The 17158-nt window shown below is 58.7% G+C and overlaps 1 long non-coding RNA gene across 1 annotated transcript in view; it reads left to right on the forward strand.

Moving 5' to 3' along the window:
- LOC105555506 overlaps positions 1-1942 on the forward strand; it is an 8181-nt gene extending 6239 nt beyond the window's left edge. Inside the window, exon 2 of the long non-coding RNA XR_001008482.1 lies at positions 1649-1942. This is a non-coding gene — a long non-coding RNA (uncharacterized LOC105555506). The remainder of the gene's footprint in view (positions 1-1648) is intronic.
- Positions 1943-17158: the final 15216 nt, after the last annotated feature.

The raw sequence follows: 17158 nt of genomic DNA on the forward strand, positions 1-17158 counted from the left end.
GATGGATGGATGGATGGATGGATGGATGGATGGATGGATGGATGGATGGGTGGATGGGTGGATGGGTGGATGGGTGGATGGATGGATGGATGGATGGATGGTTAGATGGATGGATGGATGGATGGATGGATGGATGGATGGATGGATGGGTGGATGGATGGATGGATGTGTGCAGAGGAAAGAGGCAATGTCATTGGTCTCCATGTGAATTCCAGCCAGCAAGACTACAATGCGCCTATGAGACCAAACTGTATTTTGTTTCCATTTTGAGGATAAGCTTATGCTTAGAAGAAAAATCACAGCTTCTGAGCTACTGGTCTGCAAATTGGCAACAGCACGAAGCAGATAAGGGAATACGCTTGCTATGGACATGTGCCCAGACATGAAGCAGATAAGAGAATACGCTTGCTATGGACATGTGCCCAGACAAAGAACAGTGGCTAGTTGTTCAAACATTTCCTTCCAAGGCTAATATTTTCCGAAGGAAAAATATAACAAAGGTGATTACTGCCACATTTACATCTCTGCAAGTCCCCGTTTTATTTTTAACCTGATAAAAGGGACCGGAACTAGTGGATCCATGTCATGACGCACTTGTCAAAACCCACAAAATGTTTGACACAAGGAGTGAGCTCTAATGTGAGCTGTGTGTTCGCGTGACTGATAATTGTACCAAACGCAGCACAGGAAGCAGGGTGTCAGTCCCAGAGGAGCTGAGGCACTGGGGGCTCCCTGGACCTGACACTCAGTTTTTCTGTAAACCTAAAAATGCTCTAAGTAACAAAGTCTACTAATTAAAATGTTTAAAAAGGAGCCAAACCATGCTCCCTCTTTAATACATCTTACATGCTTTTCCCAATGATAATATGAATCATTTTAAATGTCCGATCTGGAGATTTTCATATCATTTTTGAAAGACTGGGCATTTTGGAAATCCCCTTTTGGGTCATGTCATTACCTCATACAGTTCATTAAACATTTTGTGAATGACTCTGACACACACGATGGTTCCCTTGTTTTCATTCATAAATGGGATTTTATAGAAGCATTGATTATGTCATCATATTATAAAGGCCTACAAAATTGCTCCTGAACCTGAATTGCAGGGTGAAATTTAAAGGCAAGCATCTCTAATAATATCAATGTGGAAAGTTATTGTATTTTGATCTTATTCCATTACGGTTTCTGACATTCTCAAATGGCCTTTGCACTTTGTAGGAATTGGGCATTAAGAAATAAATACCTGGCCGTGTGCGGTGGCTCACCCCTGTAATCCCAGCACTTTGGGAGGCCAAAGTGGGTGGATCATGACATCAGAAGATCGAGACCATCCTGGCTAACACGGTGAAACCCCATCTCTACTAAAAATACAAAAAATTAGCCGGGCGTGGTGGCGGGCGCCTGTGGTCCCAGCTACTCGGGAGGCTGAGGCAGGAGAATGGCATGAACCTGGGAGGCAGAGCTTGCAGTGAGCTGAGATCGCGCCACTGTACTCCAGCCTGGCGACACAGTGAGACTCCATCTCAAATAAATGAATATCTGAGTGTCCTTTTAAAATTAGAATTCAACACCAAATTGTGGGTTATTTTAAAAATATGTTAAAGACTGACTATTCTGAAGATAAAGACACCTTTTTTTCTCTTCTCAGAGAACTGTATTGCTTTAAAACCATGCTCCCAGGAATGACCACCTGCAAGCTTGCGCTCTGACTCCCATCCCCAGATATTCGGGCCAGTATGAGCAGAGAGGCTCCCAGCACCGTCCCAAGACCCCGTGATATCATTTTAGACTCATTTGTGGCTGCTGACAACACCACACACATGAAATTATGCTCACTGGAATCGAAATGTTCAGCTGAACAAAGAATTGCATTGGTCATGAAATTATTAACAGGAGGGATGACATTCCAGAGTGGGCCATTCAAGAATTTGAATTCAAATCATTCTCATGTAAGATGTTGGAGCTAGATTTACACCTATGCGTGTGCACCCACCAGGTCAAAGTCTCACTTCTGCCCAGTCCCTGCCACACTCACCCCAGAGTCGTCAAAGGGACAGGCTGGTGGAGACTTGGGTGCAGACGGGAGGTAGTGCCAGTTCAAGGCGTCCCCATGGTCAAGTTGTGGCTACCTGAGCACTGAAAGAAAAAAAAAATCATAGTTACTTAAAATAAACTTATTACCTAAAAACTGCAAACCCCCAGTGGTACACGAAGACAACTTCCTTTTTCCTTGTCTAATGAATAGTACTAAACGGAGGCCAACTGATTCACACAAATGCTACTTGCTTGAGCTGGGTTTTGATTGTGTTTTCTTCTTTTTTCTTTTCTTCTTCTTTTTTTTCTTTTTTTTTTTTTTTTGAGATGGAGTTTTGTTCTTGTTGCCCAGGCTGGAGTGCAATGGCCCAATTTCGGCTCACTGCGACCTCTGCCTCCCAGGTTCAAGTGATTCTCCTGCCTCAGCCTCCCAAGTAGCTGGGATTACAGGCACCTGCCACCACGTCTAGCTATTTTTTGTATTTTTAGTACAGACGGGATTTCACCATGTTGGCTAGGCTGGTCTTGAACTCCTGACCTCGGGTGATCCACCTGCCTCGGCCTCCTGAAGTGCTGGGATTCCAGGCGTGAGCCTCCACGTCTGGCCTGTCTCTGCTCTTAAAAGGTGCAGAAATATGCATTCGTTTTCTGGGGCTGCTGCAACACTGTTCCACAAACCTGATGGCTAAGAACAGAGGTTGTCTCACAGATCTGGAGCCAGAAGTCCCAAATCGAGGTGTGGGTGGGGCCGCACCCCCTCCAGAGTCTCTGGGGAGGATCCCTCCTGCCTCTCCCAGCTCCCAGCAGCCCCCAGCATCCCTTGGCCTGTCTCTGCCTCCGTCTTCACATGGCCTCCTCCTTGTGCGTCTGGGTCTGTGTCCACATTTCCCCTTTTAGTGATGACACAGTCATGCTGGATTGCAGCCCATACTAATGAACTCGATTTAATGTGATTAAATCTACAAAGAACTTATTTCCAAGTAGGGTCACACACGCAGGTATGGGGGTGCAGGGCTTCAGTGCGTCCTTTTTTTGGGGGAGGGGACACCATTCAACCCATAACAAAATGTGTCTGTGTGTGAGGCTGACTCAGTCCCCGTGAGCACAGGCTCCCCTGTGAGATCTTCTTCCCAGTTTGGGCACTCCTGACCCGTCAATGGTGTATTTGCTATCCATTGTGTCCTAACAAAGCACCCCAAGTTTAATGGCTCGCAATAACCTACAACAAACCTTCCTTATCTTCACAGTTCCTCTGAGCCAGGAAATCCAGCGCAGCTTAGATGGGCACTGGGGCGCAGGGCTTTCACGAGGCTGCAGTTGGATACCTCTGGGGCCACCATCATCTGAGAGCCTCCCCAGGGAGGGGCCAAGTCCAGGCACATGGCTGGCACACTAGTGCTGCTGGTGGCGGGAGGCCTCTGTTCTCCCTCTGAGACCCGTGGCTGGCCCATGGCTGCCTGGGCTGGCTGGGCTTCCCTCCCACCCCAGGCAATGCCGTCAGCAGACCATGAGCTCAGCAGCTGCCGGCTAGGGGTCCTTCATTCTCCTACGGTCTCCCAGAGAGGAGGGGCTGGCACTTCCTTCTTTGCTCCTTCCTGTGACTTCTGCAGCAAGGTCTGTGCCGACAGCAGGGTTTGTAGGTGTACCTGTGGCCAAGCATTTCTCATTTTTCTGCCACTTTAAAGTACCTGGGAGGTTTTTCTTTTTTCTTCCCAGGTGTGAAAACCACAGAATCTTCCGTGCTCTGTGCCTGAAGCGGGGGCAGGCTGTGCTGTGGCACCCAGGGCAGTTTTCCTGGAAACCAAGATGCCGTGTTCCGGATTTCAGGGTGAACCAAGGCAGTGCGCAGGGGCCTTGGCTGAAGCTCCCACTCCTGCTCGTTATTCTGGGAGTCGAAGGGCCCGAGGCAGGGGAGGAGAGATCAACGCCAGTGGCTTATATCCCAGCTCAGGCGCTCCAGAAACCGGTGAGGCGTCATGGAAGCTGTGGGCCACCCGAGGCAGCAGGAGGAGGTGCTCCAGGATCCTGATGAAGTGAAAGCGACTCCATGCTCTCTGCAGGCTGGTGGGGAGTGCGTGGGGGAAGCAGGGACTGTGTACAGCAGGGCGGGTGTCCCCCTCCTGCCCCTCCAGGTGCCCTGGGCACCTCTCCCACCGCACTCTGCCCAGGCTGACCCTGGGGCCAGCACAGGTTGGGGAGGGTGGGTTTAGCCTCTGGCATCGGCAGTCCAAGGTCGGGGGACTCCGTCCCGGCAGGTGCGCAGGCAGCCTGTCTCCCTGCACTGAGGCCCCAGGGACCCCGCCCTCACCTCACCCTCCCGGCGCCCTCCAGCTGTGAGCTTGCTTTCTCCCCACTCCCTGCCCCACCATTGCCAACGGTCCCTCCATCAACGTCCCCCCGGGGCTGCCTGAGGTTGCTGTGCTTCCCGGACCCTGGGCTCTCTCTGGGACACTGCTGGCCCGAGCCAGCCTCCTCTCCATGCTGGGGATGCAGTTACACCTGTTTCTTTGACGGCTGCCTGGTAGAGTTACATTTCACCCCCGGCACCCCATGGCTCCTGGGAGGCCCTGCAAGCCCCATTCAGTGACCTGGGGAGCCTGGGCTTCTGGCTGGGTGGCATCTTAGTGGAGGAGCCTGGTGCTCTCTGGATGGAGGGGAGGAAAAGGGGCAGCCCGGACGTGTCCACCGGGACTGGGCCTGCCTGTGATGCCAGTGTGGCCCTGGCTCTTCACCGAGGCCCACCTCCCCAGGCCAGGGGCAGGACCTCCCTGGACTCCCCTCCCTGCCCTCCAGGGATGGGGGCTGACATTCCTCACACACGTGTGCCTCGGAGCCTGGTTCCCATCCCTCACACACACCGCATCCCCAGGGTTATAGGACATTTTTGAACCTGTGAGGACCCAGCTCCTCTCCGTGGGGTACATTTGGGAAAACACAGGCCCAGCGAGGGGGCACAGGCCCGGGAGGGGGCCCGGGCCCAGGGAGGGGGCACAGGCCCGGGAGGGGGCCCAGGCCCAGGGAGGGGGCACAGGTCCAGGGAGAGGTCACAGGTCTGGGGAGGGAGCCCTGGCCCAGGGAGGGGGACACAGGTCCAGGGAGGGGGCACAGGCCTGGGGAGGGGCACAGGCCCAGGTAGCACAGGCAGCTGAAGGCCCAGTGGGACCCTGACCCCTGAGGCTAAAACCACAAGGGAGACAGGCGGCACCACGGCCCAGAAGGGCCCCCAGCCCCGCCTTTACCTGCAGGCCAAGCTTCCCCCCACCAGCCATCCCCACGGGCCTCTCAGCTGGCGTGGGACACAGAACAGCATGTTGACAAAAACCAACACAAAGGCGGCAAAGCTGCCGGCCACGTCTCAGTGACTGTGAACGGATACCGGGGTAACGGTGAGATGTGTCCACGCTGAAGGAGCCGGGCGGTGGGAGTGGAGCTCTGGAGGCCCCGTCTCTGCTGGGCAGGACACGGGGGAGTGGAGCTCTGGAGGCCCCGTCTCTGCTGGGCAGGGCACGGGGGAGTGGAGAGCTGGAGGCCCCGTCTCTGCTGGGCAGGGCACGGGGGAGCACAGACCCCATCGTGAGCACAGACAGAGGGGAGCTCGTACTCTTCACTCCAGGGAAGGCACGTGGCTGCCCCCACACTGCACCTACAAGACTCGACCACACCAGGAAGACCAGATTCATTTACCTAGAAAGAAAGAAAGGCTCACATTCAATCAACCAGACACATCATCTGAAAATTTGGGGAAAAATACTAAAAGAAACCCAAAGATAGATAAAGAGCAGCACCAGCAAAGACAGCAGGAGACGGGGACTTGGTCAGTGAAGGCCCGACTCTGAGGCCAGTGCAGTGCGGGGTGAGGCTGCCCAGAAACTCCTGGGAGCCCCCACAGGCAGACACCGAGGGAGGGAACCGTTCCCAGCCACGGCTTTCTTGGCACGACATAAACCAAGAAGCCTTTGAAGCCTGCAAGACCCAGGACCTTCTCCAGTCAAAGGCCGCTGACATCTGCTCCGTCCGTGGAGGAACCAGACCCACAGGTCACAGAAACCGCGGCCGAACATTTGAAATGATGAAACTCTTCCCCACCAGTTCATTATGTCTCCAGGGCAGGGGCCTAGAAGTAGAATTTCCTGGTTGAAAAGACGACATCTTTAAAAACTGTCACGTAAGAACAACCCTAACTGTCTTCCCCATGCTGGCCAGCGCCGGCAGCCGCCTGCCTCACTCACTCATCCCCACACCGAAGGCTTCAGAGTAGTTCCAGGCGCTGGGGATCCATCGCCACAAAGCAGGGGGGAAATGCCTGCCGTGCAAACACACATTCCAGTAAGAGACGAGGAGACAGGCTGCTGGGTGCTGGTTAGGAAAGTGAAGGGGGTTGTCAGAGGGGCCTTGCTGAGAAGACCCCGAGAAAAGACTGGAGGAGGCCAGGAGCGGGGGAGGCCTGCGTGGTCCGGGGAACAGCATCGCAGGCAGAGGGAATGTTGAGGCAAAGGCAAGTCAGGTGTGTGCCTGGTGTTCCAGGATGGAGAGTCCATGTAGCCAGAGGGTGGGGAGGGAGGAGAGGACCTCAGGGCGGGACGTGGGTGAGTTGGGAGCCACCCTGGCGGGTCTGCCAGATCCTAACAGGGTTACCAGTCTTCTGGCTCAAAAGCCAGCTGTTGGCCAGAGAGCAAGCTTTGGGGGCTGCAAGAGGGGTGACATTGGTGTCTCCACCCAGCTCAGGTGGGACAGGCCGGCCTGGCTGACCCTGGGGTTTCTCATCTGTCTGAGCATCATCCCCACCACCTTACACGTCAGATGCACGTGTGGACAGTGATGACTGGTGGGCCTTTGTGGGGTCTGGGCTCTGCACAGGGGCTTGGTGGTGAGGGAAGAGCGGGGACGGAAGGGAACCCGCTGTTGGTGAGAATGCGCCCAGGACACCTGATAGTCTCTCATCTCAGTCCTGCTGAGCCGCCCCTCCTCGCTGCTCCCACACGCCGCAGGGCCCTGGACTCACGTGGACAGGAAGACGGGGGCACCCGCCACGGAGGGGAATGGCCCAAGTCTGTCAATGCTCTCCAGGTAGCAGCTTGTTGATGGAGGGCAGGCTCCTCAGCCCCACTCATGGCTGACCCAGTAAAGCAGTGGCAGAAGCCAGCGGTTGAGGGCACGTCTCAGGTTTACCTGCACTTGCTGGGAACTGGTTTTTGTTCCTCCAGGGGCCCCGCGGGGTGGTTTCCAGTCTCTGAATCACCTAGGACTCCAGACGGCCTCCTCTTACACCATGGGCGGACGCTAAGGGGGTTGTTGGAGGCTTGAGAGATGCAAAGAAGGGAGCCTGCTGGATCCAGAATCCCCACTGTGTCTCCTCCTCGGTGTCCAGAGGATCAGCTGTGTACGTACACAGACACACGTATGCACAGACACACGGACGCACAGACACAGTGACAGACACGCAAACACACAGACACATAGACACACACACAGATGCACCAACACACAGATACACACTGACACACACACAGACACAGTGACACACAGATGCACAGACACACAGACAGACACATAAATGCACCAACACATAGACACACACAGTGACAGACACACACAGACACAGATGCACCGACACACAGATACAGACAGACTCACAGACACGGACACACTGACACAGATGCACAGACACACACAAATACCACACATGGGCACACACATGGTCCTGAAATTTAGGGAATTCTAAGAAAGATTTTTAAATGTTTAGTTTATTATTTTATTATTTTCAAATAGAATTTTGTTCATGTAAAATCTAAAAGTGGCTTTAAGGCGATTTGGGTTTTATAAATAATCCTCACTGTAAATAGTTTCAGGACAACATGAGAGGAGGCAGCAGCCCCTGCCCCGGCCCTCCCCCTGCCCGCTCTCAGCCCCTGCCCTGGCCCTCCCCCTGCCTGCTCTCAGCCCCTGCCCCTGCTCCCTGCTCTTCCCCCTGCCTGCTCTCCGGATAGTCGGCCCCCGAGGGTGGGTGCCTGGCCTGCCAGCGATTCCTCCTTCACTTAGGTTCCTCCCGATGTCCTGCGGGGGCCACCCCCTACCTCACCTGCCGCATGCGTCCCCTCCCTCACTGCCCACTCTTGGCTAAATCCACAGGCACTGCTTGTCACGGCTGGGCCCTGTACACACAGCATTCCCCTAATCATCCGGCCCAACTCAGCCCTCTGGAGGCTCAGGCTCCTCCTCCCAGGACACGACCCCTGCCCTCTGCCACACTCCACAGCGTGCTGAGAGGGCCAGACCCATTCCTCACGTCTCCCCACGGGGCAACCCCTTGGTGGGCTGTGGGCCTCCCAGCCTGGGTGGTCCTGGCCCTGCCCTTAGCCAGCCTGGCCTCCCTGGGCCACCCTGTGCTGAGCGGCCGCCCCCACCAAGGCTGAAGCTGCCCCCGGGCTGACCTTCTTCTGCCTTCGGAGCAGGTTCCCGCTGGCTCACCGGGTATGGCCCGTAGGGACAGTGGGAACCGGGGGTCTCAGCATTCCTTCCAAAGATGCACAGCCCAGACTAGAATGAGGTGCTCATCTCCAGGGCAAAATTAAAGCAGAGAGCAGGAGGGTTCCAAAAACTCACTCATCAGAAAAGTGATATTTTAATGCAATACTTTTCAAAATCAAGAGTAATGCAAAAAATATCCATGACAAAAAACCAAAATAAAAAAGGACATTCTTCTTTTCAAAAAAAGTCTTGTTTCTTTCCAGTTCATTTTCCAGAAGTCGGAGGTGGTTCGGGGCCGCCGTGGGTCCCTTCCCGTCCTCTGCCCCCATGCGGGGCTGTGCTGTGGATGGAAGCTTCTCGCCAAAGCCCGGCAGCTCCACCCTGAAGGCCCCTCAGGCTCCCAGAGCGGCTCCACCTCCCCTCCCCTTTCCCACAACCCCTCCCTACCCATCTTGAGACCCTCCACCCTAGCAGAGGCCCCACCTCGGAGTTCCTGACCTGATGGGAGTCCACCCCCTCCCCCGCCTCAGCCAGGGCCCCCCTGCCCCCAGTTTCACCCAGAGACCGCACTCTGCCCCGTGAGGGTCCTTCCACCTGGGGCTGAGAAGGACGACACCAGGCAGTGTTTGAGGAGCCCCCTTCTATGGAGACCTTCCAGTGGTTATGTTGGGTGAAAAGAAGGAAAACGGATGTGAAGAAGCCAGTTGGCTGTCCAGTGCCAAGCCCTGTGCCGAGCCCTGACTGCCCTGCACTTTTGAGGCCCTGGGCCCTGATCACTCTCCACCCTGAGGCCCTGGGCCCTGACCACCCTCCACCCTGAGGCCCTGAGCCCTAACTGCCCCCACCCTTAACTGCCCTCCACCCTGAGGCCCTGGGCCCTGATCACTCACCCTGAGGCCCTGAGCCCTGACCATCCTCCACCCTGAGGCCCTGAGCCCGGACCCCCCTCCATCCTGAGGCCCTGGTCCCCAGCCTGGCTGGGCCCCAGAGCAGTGAGCAGGGCAGCAGGGCGGAGTGAGCAGGTCCCCTCAGGTGACCATCAGGTGATGCCTGGTCCTGGGCACCCTGCACCCACTGTGCTTGGCCAGTGGCCCCTCCACTCAGCGCTCCCAGGGGCCTGGGCTGACCCCGGCTGCCCTAACCGTGTTCATGTATGGCACCTGAGGGCTCAGGCCAGGCAAGTGTCTACCAAGGGCAGCAGATACTGGGGCACCTGGCCCGAGGCCACAGGGACAAGCAGCCTCCCGCAGAGCCTGGCATGTGGGGGTTTGAATGCTCTCATCTCCCTGTTTAATGATTTCCTCAGCAAACACATCCTCAGAATTGCTCAAGGCTGAGGTCACTGTTCAGCTCGGCTTCCCAGGAGCCTGTGAAGACATTTGAAAAAGGGTCCACTGAAAACAGCACGGGCTGCGCTGCCAGCAACTTGGTAGGTGGGAGGGCAACTTCCAAAAAGGCCTCCAGTCAGAAAACAAAATGGTAAAAAGACGTCTCCTCTGGGGGCCTGGTCCATGACAGATGCACCTTTCAAATCCTGGGCCAGGTGTCTGTCCATCTGGGGCCAGATGAGCGCTGAATTCTCCAAGAGAAGGTGGGGTTAGGACGCTGCACCCGTCCCTGGCGGAATTCCAGGTGGAGCTGGGAAAAGCATTGCTCCCACCCACAAGAAAAAAGCTACAACAACTGCATGTCAACAGCGCGTGACCAGTCCAGGAGCCCGGAACCAACCTGGAAGAGGCAGGTTCCTCTGCGGGTGGGACTCTGGGCAGGTGCCAGGCCCAGGACACCATGTCAGCTGGTGAGAAATGTGAGCTGGGGATGGTCAGCAGACTGCGGCCTGGGGTGGCTGCTGGGCGGGGTGGAGATCGGGAATCCCCCCAGGCTCTTCCCAGAGTACTGGCTAAGCGGGGGCACCCTCCAGGACCACGGAGCGCAGGGAGGCCTGGGGTACCGGGATGTGGGTACGTGTGCCGTGCGCAGCGCAGCTGGAGGAGGGGCTGGAGAACTCTGAGCAACCTGAGCCCAGGCCCACGGCGGAGGATGTCCCTCTGGGCTCTGCAGTGGGCAAGACCAGGAGAGCTGGGAGGGACAGGTCTCTCTGTCTCCAACCCCTCGGGAAGTGAAGCCCCAGGGCCAGGCAGAGATAAGCACAGGTGTGTCTGGAGCAGCTTGAGGGTCACCATGGCCACAGCAGACATCAAGCCAGGGGACTCCAGCGGGGCTGGGCTCAGGCCCATGGTAAAAGCAGACAGAGGGTGGGGGCTGTTACGGGCTGAGTGGTGTCCCCCAGATCCATGCATCAAAGCCCTAATGGCCAGGACCCCAGAAGGTGACTGTATTTGGAGACAGCTTTTAAAGAGGTGATTAAGGTAAAATTCATTCCTTAGGGCAGGCCCTGATCCAGCCTGCCTGGGGTCCTTCTAAGGGGAAGGGAGGACACAGACACATGGAGGGACCACCCTGCGAGGACCCAGGGAAGAGACGCTGCCCACAAGCCAAGGAGAGGCCTTGGGAGGAACCAGGCCTGCCACACCGGGACCTGGGACGTCCAGCCTCCAGGACAGAGAGAAATAACGGTCTGCTGTGGAAGCCGCAGCAGAAAACTTAAAAACTTGAACAGGCTGCTCTGCTGCCGGCATGAGAGACGTTTTCCTGCGAGGCTGGGCAACTCCTGCACTGCTGGTGGACGGAAAATGGGGTGGCCTCCATGTGCCTGGTTTATCCCAGAGAGGGGAGGACCTGGGTACGCGCAAGCATGCAGCCTGTGTGGCAGCGTCCACCGCGGAAATGTCAGGACCGTGACGGCTGGAAAGGACCCGGAGTGCCGCCCGGGTAATGGGGTGACAGACGGGAGCATCTGAGGCAGGAGGCGGGGCTCAGATACTGGACCACATGGAAGACTGGCTAACACAGGGCGGGGCAGAGGCAGCTTTCCATGAGACACGCCCTCCAGTGTGCCATGTCAGTTAACGGTTGCCATAGCAATACCTGGGTGCTACTGCCCCTTTCCATGGCAACCATCCCACCACCCAAGAGTTACTACTCCTTCCCTAGAAGGAGCGCCCACCCCACGCAAGGACTGTGCCAGGGCGGGGTCCGAGATGTGTGGGGCTGTCTGTGGCCTTGAGGGCCTCGTGGGCACAGTGCAGACTTGGACATGTGTGGCAGGGCCAGGTGCTCAGAGCTGAGGATGGGTCCAGGAAATGCTGACACCAGCTAAGCTCCTGCTGTGAGACCCCTGACCCCCACCCTTTCTGATGGCATCACCCTCAGGGACAGCCTACAAGTTCAGCGACGATGTCTCCGTTTCACAGATGAAAAGGCTGAGGCTTGGTGCCAAGGGCTTCCCACATATCTGGGAGTGAGCGCTGTCCTCAGGCCAAGCCACCCTGGGTCCCTGGGAACTCGCTGCATCCTGTGGGTCAAGGGTTTCCCTGTGAGTCCCCTGCCCAGATCCCCTTGGCACCAACAGCAGCTTGGCACCAACACCTCCCCTGACTGCACAAAGAGAACGGCCGCTGTCCCAGAACCCACCCACCTCAATGCCCTGCACTGCTGCACACCCAGCCCTGCAGGCGGCAGCCCCAGACGCAACAGACACCTCCTCACACACCTCCAGGTCCCCAGTGTGGCGCAGCCTCCAAGCACCTGACCACTGTGCCAGCTTTCAGTCCACCTGGCCCAGGCCCACTCCCCTGGACTCATACCCCAGGCCTCCCGTCTGCAGGTCCAGATCCTTCCACAACCCTCCCAGCTAAGGACACACCCCAGGCCTCGCAGGGCCTACTGGTCTCCACCCGCACCCACAAAGGTCTCTGCATCTCTGCCCGGCAGCCTCCTTCCCGCAGCTCCACCTCCGCCTCGGGACACTTGCCCAGTGTCCCCTCTGTCCTTCCACTCTCCCCTGGGTCTCCACACCCCCAGTGTCACCTCAACACCCCCTCGCGGACCTGCCGTCCAGCCACATCCCCACCATCAGCATCACCATTACGCCACTGTGTGGGTCTCTCCCTTGGGTTTCTGCCCCGGCCACCCCCAGGGCCTCTTCCTTGAGAGCAGGGCAGGTTCTGTGTGTTTCTTCCCCATGGTCTATCCCCAGCACCAAGCGCAGCACCTGCCACACAGCAGGTGCTTCCCAAATAGAGTGGGGCGGAGTTTACACCGTTTGACTCCTCAGGCCACCTCTTTCCATTGCACACAGAAGGGGAGGAGTTGTTGTCACCCAGGCAGTCAGGGGAGGCTTCCTGGAAGAGGTGATCGGGGAACTGGGCTTTGAAGGATGAGGATGTCCACACCTCACCAGGCAGCAAAGCCCGGAGGTAGCAATGCAGCCTGCGAGCTGTGCCAGGGTGAATGCCGGTGGAACGTTAGAGTCAGCTCCAGCCAGGGGTGGGGCAGGAGGGAGAGAGGAGAAAAGAAGGAGGTATCAGGAAGGGCCAGTGGGGGCCTCCACACCCAGCCACAGAGCGTGGGGCTGTCCCGTGAACACTGGGCATTGTCAGGGTGACTAAGAGATGACCAGCGCGGTGGTATCGGGGAAGCCCAAGGCCGAGACTTAGGGGAACCCGGGGCCCTGAACACACAGCTGCAGCACGTCTGGGGCAGATCCATGGGACCGTATGGGCCGGGGCAGACACCGGGCGCCGGGTCAGGCAGTGACCTCTGACAGTGTGTCCCCACAGCTCATGCGCTTATGGTTCAGTGCTTTGAGGGACGTTGGATGATGCTGTGGGGGCAGGAGCAGGGAAGTGGACCCGAGTCCCACCCAGGCGTGTGGCGAGCCTCCGCGTGCATTCTTCCGGAAGCTTCCCCAAGGTGTCCGTACATGTTTTTCTGTGGAAGTTCTCATCCTCTGCACCTCAGCGGCTGACTGGGGCCCATGCTGCAGCCTGGGGAGGTGCGACCCCCAAGGACCCCCAAGGACGAGCCGGCCAGACAGTCCCGAGGGCCACAGCTGGAGGAGGGTCTTCCGGGCTTGGGCTGGGGACAAAGCCCCTTTGTGCCTTCCTGGCCGAGGCCCCATGGAGGACAGAGCTCCTTTCAAGGCCGCCCTGATCCTCCACAGTGAAGGCTGACTGGGCTTCGGGGATCCTGGGGCAACACCCTGTGGTCGACACCACAGACTGATTCGAAACAGCTGGCAAAGGCGCCAGGGCCCTGCGTTGTAGGGGGTGGTTTCGGCCTTTTCTAATCCGGGCTCTGACTCAGTTACCAACAGAGTGGGCCCAGAGCCTCCCAGGGGGCTGGTTAACCCCCCAACCCGATACAAGGGCCCAGAGCCTCCTGGGGGCTGGTTAACCCCCCAACCCCAAAACAAGGGCCCAGAGCCTCCCAGGGGGCTGGTTAACACCCCCCCAACCCTGATACAAGGGCCCAGAGCCTCCCAGGGGGCTGGTTAACACCCCCCCCAACCCTGATACAAGGGCCCAGAGCCTCTCAGGGGGCTGGTTAACACCCCCAACCCCGATACAAGGGCCCAGAGCCTCCTGGGGGGCTGGTTAACACCCCCAACCCGATACAAGGGCCCAGAGCCTCCCAGGGCTGGTTAACACACCCCAACCCTGACACAAGGGCCCAGAGCCTCCCGGGGCTTTGCCAACTCCATGTGAAGACGACTTCAAGGCAGGGGCCACGTGGGATGAGCCCGCATGGCAGGGGAGTGGCAGCCAAGGCCGAGACACAGACAAGCGCAGGGTCCAAGGAGACAGCGGTTCAGCCAGGCCCCTCAGAGGGCAGATGAGGGCCACAGCACAGCCCACAGGGACCACAGCCCACGGAACCTCAGCCCACAGAACCTCAGCCCACGGAACCACAGCCCACAGAACCACAGTCCACAGAACCACAGCCCATGGAGGGACCACAGCCCACTGGGACCACTGCCATGGAGCAAGGTTGGTGTCAGACAGCCAGGTGGAACCAGGTTGTGGACACGCCCGATGCACCGTGCACCTTGCTCCTGGGATGCAGGCACAGCAGTCTCAACCCTCACCGGGGCCCAGCCTGGAGTCTGCTGCTCACTGAGGCTGCTCAGGAATCCCAGGGTGGGAAAGTGGGGCCGGGCAGTGGAGAGAAGCACCTACTCCTGGGGATGGGGTGTTGCCGCCTTTAGTGGGGTTGGGGAGAGGAAGCTCTCCCGGGAACCACTGGCTCCCACCCTCTGCACTCTGCCCACGGCTCAGGCCTCCCACAAGTGTGGGCACCAGTGTCCTGCACATAAGGGGGGTGTGCGGGTTTTCCCACCGGAAAAGGCCAGTGGGACTTGCTGGGGTGTAGGTGGCTGGGCCACAGGTGTGGATGGGTGTCGTGGGCGATGGGGGAGGCTGGGGTGGAAAGGACGTGCCCACCTGCCACGCTGGGCCCCGGCTTCTCAGGGCTGTCCCGCTGGGCAGGGGTCCCCCACCCGCAGGGCACCCGCTCCTCCCGGCACGGCTCCTCCTTGGGGTCTTCCCTGCACCCCGGCCTCGAGGCCCCTCCGCACAGGCTCCTTTCAGCCCCATCTCCCACAACTGTTCATCCCCCAGGAGCCCCACATGATCCGTCCCCTGCCCTACTGGCACCGACTCTCCTTGATCCACTGGGATGTGAGTGAGCCCGAAGTGGGCGCATGGGGACGGGAATCGGGTGCTATGGCGCCCATGGTGGCTGGGGATCCACTTTAAGATGGTGCAGGTGAAGAGGCCTCAGGCTGAGTCTGGGTGGCAGTTGAAATGGGACCCGCCAGCCTGAAGTATTGAGGGGGTCCTTCCCCTCTTCAGGCCCACACTCCATGGGACACACGGCCACACTGCGGATGGGCACTGCCCTCTACACTCAGCCCCACCCAGCGGCCACTTCTGTCCACATCCTGCTGGCCAGAGGCCCGGGCGTCAGACACCCCCAGACCACCTGCCCCATGTTTGAGCAGACCCCACCTTCTGCCCTGGGGATTCCTGGCTGGGTGGTCAACAAGGGGAGTCTGGGGGTTCAGCACCCAACTCTGCTCAGCCAACATCCCCCTCGGGACTTACCTGGCCCCTGGGGGCCTCGGACACTGGGAGCACGGTGGACAGTTCACACTGAGCTCTCGCCTAGACGGTCCCAACCCAGACACAAATGCAGGGACTCTTCCTCCTCCAGCGTCCACGGTCACCCAGGATGCACCACGGCACCCAGACCCAGCTTCCTGACCCAGCCCTGCCCCTTCCTAGCTCAGGCCAGGGCCCAGGAGACCCCTCCACATCCCTCACCCCCACCCTACCCCGTCACCTCCCTTCCACCCCCACCCCCTCACCTGCCTCCTGCCCCCCTCACCTCCCTCTCACCCCCTCCCCTCCCTCCCACTCCCTCCCTCCTACTCCTCTGCACCCCTCATGTCTGGCTCCCTGGGAGGGTGACTCTGTCCTTAGTGTCCTGTCCGCCTCCACTGATGTCTGTTGACTGCCATTCACTCAAGGCTCAGCCTTTTCAGCCCCCCGGGCAGGACAGTGCCTCCTCCCGTCACTGCCGGAACTCCCCAGGCTGAGTGCATGGGTTTCTCACTTGGAGCTGCTGAGTCCCACCTGTGTGGGGTCCTGGGGCTGCCCCAGTCCTCAGAGCAGGCTCAGCTCATGGTGAGTGCCGGGGGGTGGGGAGGCTGAAAGAAGAAACTATAGGTGAGGCACCTGCAGGTCTGGAGGGAGGAGGGGTGGGCGGGGGAGGTGCCTTTAGGATGAGCCCAGCGAGGGAGGCCCAGGGGAGACAGTGCAGATCCCAGGAGCCCACACCCGCTGGAGACCTTAGGGAGAGCTCTAGGCCCAGCACACCTGCCCCAGCCTTAGCCCAGGAACCCTGCCCTGTCGGGGAAGGAATGTGTGGAATGTTCCAGCAAAGAAGAGGTGAGTGGCACGGAGACCCTGGCCAGGTGAGGGACAGTGAGACCCTGGCCAGGTGAGGGGCACTAAGACCCCAGTGACCCCCAGGAGTGCTGTGGCCTGGAAGGAAGCAGAGGGGAGCTGGCCAGTGAGCTGCAGGCCTGCCCACACCTGTGGCCCTGCTGGGACCCCTGGGGGCTTGGGGAGGGCTCTCTGGGGCTGGTGGCCCCCCGGTTCGGGGAGGCGATGTTTTCACTTTCAGAGTTCCCACGAAAATGAGCTCGCATCCCTGGGGATTTTCTGCTTGACCAGCACCCCATGAGGCTGCCCCTGTGCAGCTGCCAGCCCAGCCCTCCCTGAGCGCCTTCCAGGGCCTGGCCCCAGGTCTGCAGGCAAGAGCCTCCCGTGCAGGCAGCACCTGAGAACTTTCAGGTTTATTAAGGCGGAGGTGATTGAGGAGTGAAGCGCAGGGGTTGGAGGTGATTTTGTCCCAGGTGGAGAGGGTCCTGAGCTTGGCAAGAAGGCAAAGGGCAGCTGCATGAGCGCACACATGGCTGGCACAGAGCACCAGCCTCCTGGGGCCCACCGCGGGCTCAAGCTCTCGAGTCAGGGACGCAGACGATGGGCAGAGCCGTCCTGGCATCAGGGGGCACCCAGACGGCTCCTCCTGACAGGCAGCCAGACTCTGCATGCAGGTTTGGTGGCACTGGCTCCAGGTTCTGGGCCCGCCTGGAGTACCCGCTCTGGCCAGGACTGGGTCAGTTCCCTGCTTCCGTGGGTGTGGGCCAGGGCTGGGCATGGGGGTGATAAAGTTTGGGTGTCTTGAA

The sequence above is a fragment of the Mandrillus leucophaeus genome, unplaced genomic scaffold (assembly GCF_000951045.1).
Source record: "Mandrillus leucophaeus isolate KB7577 unplaced genomic scaffold, Mleu.le_1.0 Scaffold69, whole genome shotgun sequence".
Classification (NCBI taxonomy): Eukaryota; Metazoa; Chordata; class Mammalia; order Primates; family Cercopithecidae; genus Mandrillus; species Mandrillus leucophaeus.